General features: G+C 34.8%; 1 pseudogene; it reads left to right on the forward strand.

Moving 5' to 3' along the window:
- Positions 1 to 343: 343 nt before the first annotated feature.
- Positions 344 to 5,659, forward strand: part of LOC122147144 — a 29,632-nt pseudogene continuing 24,316 nt past the window's right edge.

The following is a 5,659-nucleotide window of genomic DNA, read 5'->3' on the forward strand; positions in this document are numbered from 1 at the left end:
ATCTCTGGCAGTTGAGTATCCTAAATTGGAGAATTTAATGGGTGGATGGCTTTTATACAAGGCGTCAGGTCAGTAGTTATAATCTATTATCCCTTGTTTAACTATTTTATGACTTTGATGTTTAACTCTTTGATGTCTCTTAATATATCTCCATTGTTTGTATAATTTTTGTTAGCCAGTATTAATGCTGCTATCTTAGTGCATGCATTAAAAAACATAGACGATGCGCATTATTACAAATGTTATTCATTTATTGAAGGTGGAAGTGGCCAGAGGAAATTGACAGTGATCCCACCAGAATCAGAGGGATACTCAGCAAAGCTACTCAAGAGCTCATCTAATAATGGAAGGCATATGCTTTTCATTTGTTCCACTTCAGGATGAAATTGATATTTCACCACTTCCTTTTGATGCCCCAGAGTTCAGCAAAATGCCAGAATCACAGTGCAAGACATGTGGTGAAACTTTGCCATTACAAGCTCTGGCTTTGCATGTAGAGTCCTGTAGCAAGCCAGACAGTGACCAAGTAAGTTTGAAATGTTCATTAAAATGTTTTGAACTTACATTGTTTTTGTTATTATTATTATTATTATTATTATTATTATAGAAGATATATGCTTTGATTTAATTAATTTATTTGTTCATATTCTCTGTTTAGGAGGCAGAAGAAGAATCAAGTGATTGCTTGGAAGCAAGTACACAGATTGTCTGTAAGTCTTAACGATCACATTTATTACTTCATTATAATTGCATAGATTGCATTACTTCATTATAATTGCATAGATTGCATTACTTCATTATAATTGCATAACACCAACTTTAAAGTAGTTATTCTTACTTGAACTATGTTTTTTTATGTTTTGCTTGTGCGCTTCTGTAGAGTTGACCCTTGACCAGTTTGTTTGTTTTTATTTTAGCTTCCCCTGAAACATCTATTAAAAGTGATCCCACCAATAAAGAAGACCAATCCGCCACAAGTAAAAGGTGCCCAATATGCCAAGTTATGTTCCCTCCTGATTATATCGAGATTCATGCCAGTGCTTGTGGAGAAAGGTTTGTACTTGAGCACAAAGAGTTTGCTAACATTCAACCAATATTGATTAGTGTTATTTCCAAAGTGGCTGTATTTATGCTGGTATACATTCTGCATTTGGATATATATTTATTTATTAGGGCTCAAGCCTGGAGGGCGAAGAGCCCTATTGTTTTCCTTAGGATTATTTTTTTTTTTTTTTTTTTTTTTTTTTTTTTTTTTTTTTTTTTTTTTTCTTTATTCTTCTAATTTTTTTCCAAGGTTTCGGGGGCTTTTGGGGCCCTTAACATGCACAAAAACTCTTGAAAATTGGCACACACCTTGGAATCTGCGGCCATTAGGGCCGGGCAGAGACTGGTACACGGGCGTGGCACAGGGGCTCTACAGCGCCCCCTGGAATATTGAGGGCCATATATCATCCATACTTGCACGTATACATATGAAACTCGGTACACATGTAGATCTCATCAAACCAAAAAACTTTCGCACTGGATGTCATAAGCTCCGCCCAACAGGAAGTTGGCTATTTAGGGTTTTGTGAAAAACACATGCTCTGGAATTTGATATACTCCTCTGAGGAACTCCACCCGTTTGCCACAAAAACTCAGTGAACATGATCTCAAGACATTGGGGATGCTAAATTGCGAAGATATTTTTGATATCTCTAACGGTTTGTCCGTGGCGAGGCGTTGAAATTATGGCGAGAAATGAGAAACAGGAAATGTCTAATAACATCAACATACACTACCTGAGTTTGTTCAAACTTCATCAGTTTGTTCGTTGTATGAGCCCGATCGCATATATGTGACTATTAGGAGTCAAAGTTATAGCGCCACCAACTGGCAGCAGGAAGTGTGTCATTTTCAAAATGCTTTGAATTCAGCATCTTATTTTTACTCGATTTGCTTCAAACTTCATCAGAATAATGACAAAACACGGCCGATGTAAATCTCTTGTGGGGATATTGATATCTAATATAGTGTTGCCATGGCAACGTGTCAAACTTGAATATTCTGTTCTGGTGATTTTGAGCCAGATAACATGCTCAGAATTACATAAAACTCAGAACACATATCAGTATTAATGATAGCTAGACAATGGCAATAGCTCATGCAAGGGCGTGGAGGAGCCACTCTATAGCGCCACCTTTTGTCAAAAGTGAGGGGGTTAGTTTTATCTACAGACACCAAACTCAGTACATAAATTGTTCTTATCAAGACGGACAACTTTCTAATTCACAGTCATCAGCTACGATGAACAGGAAGTCAGTTATATTGATTTGAATATGGATTTTTGGAAAAATATAGCTGTGAATTAATGCATACTGCTCAGAGGAGAATTACAGTATACACACCAAACTTTGTCTACATGATGCCAAAACATTGAGGAACTTAAATTGCGAATGGATTTTTGGATAGCTTGAACGGTTGTTTTGCCGTAGCGATTTATTGAAATAACAGTAAAAAAGTAAACATAAATTGTCTTATATTTCTTAAAGTGCAGCTTCCAAACACTTCAAAATTTTTATATATAGAGGATAAGTCATTCTGAGCAAATATGCATAGTTTCACGACTTTTCAGTGCTCTATGGATAACAGAAAATTAAAAAAACTGTCAGTCATCTGATCTCACTCTGAGGCCAGTCTCTCTGTGTGAGAAAAAGGAGGGGGCTGAGTCACTCTGATGACTCTGCCATTGACCTGTGAAGAATGTGTGTGCGCTGAGTGTATGTGTTAATCGTTTTTGATGTTACAAAGGTTATTTAGTCAGAAGCAGTGAGCACTTGTATTTTTCTTTGACAGCATTAGATTTATTATTATGCTTTCACTCTAAGAACCAATCACGGGTTTAATATACACATGCCTTTTATTTCTGAGCTGTTAACGTTAAGACATATGCCTAACCGACTGTGTTTACTAGGATATTCCCCAAAACGCGCATTTAGATGTAATTATGTATTTATTGATCCATGCACAAAAAAAGCGGAAGATAGCTCAGTTTAGTATTCGCGCGTGCGGCTGTGTCTGTGTGCATGCACGCGCTTCAGATGTGTGCGGTGACAACACACAGCGCTCGACTGTTCCGCGAACAATCCCGAGCGTCTTATATGCTCACCTTGTGCCTTATACCGAGTCCTAATCGGTGAGTTTGAACGAGAATGCAGCCGTTGACGGACATTATGTGAAAATGTAGACAGTGCCAAATAAGCTGCCTATTTATATAACAGATATCTATATTGTACGTGTGCTATCGATGAATCGATCCATATCGATGAATCAATACATCCCTAATATATCAAACGTAAATAACTGCATAGACATCACTGTTTAAAACTAAATATAGATTAATCGTTTTTGATGTTACAAAGGTTATTTAGGTGGTTTTTTTTAGGTGCTATCGATGCATCGATCCATATCGATGAATCAATACACCCCTAATATAGGCTATGTGTGTGTGTGTGTGTGTGTTTCAAAAAAAAATAAAAAAAATAAAAATATATATATATATATATTATATATATATATATATATATTTATATATATATATATATATATATATACATTTCAATACTGTCATAGGTCAGTATTTAAATGAGTTTGAAATTATTATTATTATTATTATTATTATTATTATAAACCTATGCAATTATATATATATATATATATAATTGCATAGGTTTATAATAATAATAATTTCAAACTCATTTAAATGAGTTTGAAATTATTATTATTATTATTATTATTATTATTATTATTATTATTATAAACCTATGCAATTTATATATTTATATATATATATATATATATATATAATTGCATAGGTTTATAATAATAATAATAATAATAATAATTTCAAACTCATTTAAATACTGACCTATGACATCCTGTGACATGAAATTTATCTGAATTTACACAACTCATGATGTAACAGTAAAAAAGATAAGCTCACAGATGAAGACCAAGCTGTAATGCCGGCAGAATATTTTACAAATGCTTATAGATCAATAAAATCATTAAAAATTCTTTGCACGGCGTGCATCATTATTAGGCACTTGATATTCAGATGATATTTTTCCAAGCACATATATATATGCCCTTTTGGAAAAATGGCTCTTAACCAAAAATAAAAATTTTGCTTTTTGGTCAAAAAAGGTTCCTGACCCCTGTTCCAGAATCTGGAAGTAGGTTTGGGGAGCGCATTTTTATTCCATCTTCTATTCTGAAAAGTCTTAATTCTTAATTCTTTTGCAGTTAACTTGTGTCTTTTCTCCACCTTTTTTTTTTTTTTTTTTTTCAAACTCCACTGTCCCAGTCAGCATTTTTTTGTCCAATGATCATGTCGAAATTTTGCAATTTCTATATTGCAATAGTTTTGAATAATTCTCATGGGGATTTAATAATTTTTGACTTTTCAGTCCGAGTTAAAACTCTTTTTTGGCTTATTTCATCTGTAAAAAAAGCCTAATAATTCTGCACACCTGAATATAAGGAGATTTTCTCTTCCAGCCTTCATGGACAATTATATATCGCTCATAAATGATTAAATACAAAATTAATGGTAGTTATTAAGATTGATGTCATTGGAAATTGGTAAAATGTGCTTTGAAAAAAAAATCAGAATATCAACATGCCTAATAATTATGCACACAGTGTAAATCAATAAAGGTTTTAGTAACACTTTATAATAAGGTCTAATTTGTAAACATTAGTAAATGAACATGAAAAATATATTTTCACAGAATTTATTAATGTTTGTTGATTTTAGTTCACAGTGCATAACTAATGTTAACAGATTTTTTTTTTTTTTAAAGTTTTGACTATTAACTGACATTGACATGCAATATAATTATTGTTCATGTTAGTTAATCTTAATAACTGAAACCTTATAAAAAAGTGTTACTAAAGTATTATGTATTGTTCTCTGTGTGTGTCTTTCATAGTCTTGATGGTTTGGATTAACCCTTTTAATTGCCGAATCCTTAAAACCAGACTGCCATAGAGTAACTGTAAATGCATGTGCCGCTGGGCACAGTTTTCCTGATGCCTCCGGGGCGGCGTTTGCACTGATGGCTTGAGCCCGCCATCGCTGCTTGCAGCTATATTTTATAAATTTATTGTTACTGGCAGTTGTGGCCTAATGGTTAGAGAGTCGGACTTGTAACCTGAGGGGCGCAGGTTCAAGACTCAGTAGCAGCAGGAAATGTAGGTGGGGAGAGAATGAACAGTGGTCTCTTCCACTCTCATGTCCACAACTGGTAAACCCAAACTTAAGCAAGGCACCTAACCCCCAATCACTCCCTGGGCGCCACTGCCTTCTGTTCCGTGTGTGTGTGTGTGTGTGTGTGTGTGTGTTCAATACTCTCTGCTGTATGTGTGCACATGGATGGGTGAAATGCAGACCACAAATTCCGGATATGGGACACCATACTTGGCTACACGTCACATCACTCTTTCACTTTCATGTTATCTAGATGGCAAAATTAGTATCTTGGGGAAACACATGCTTCCGTCAATGTATTTTTGTTGTACAAAATTGAATTACTTTTGTCTTTCAGCCAGTGTCCTGTTTGGGATTTGTCAGACACTGAGACAGTGGATGTTGACACCGACAGAAGAGGGCTGGCCC

The sequence above is a fragment of the Cyprinus carpio genome, chromosome A13 (genome assembly GCF_018340385.1).
Source record: "Cyprinus carpio isolate SPL01 chromosome A13, ASM1834038v1, whole genome shotgun sequence".
NCBI lineage: Eukaryota > Metazoa > Chordata > Actinopteri > Cypriniformes > Cyprinidae > Cyprinus > Cyprinus carpio.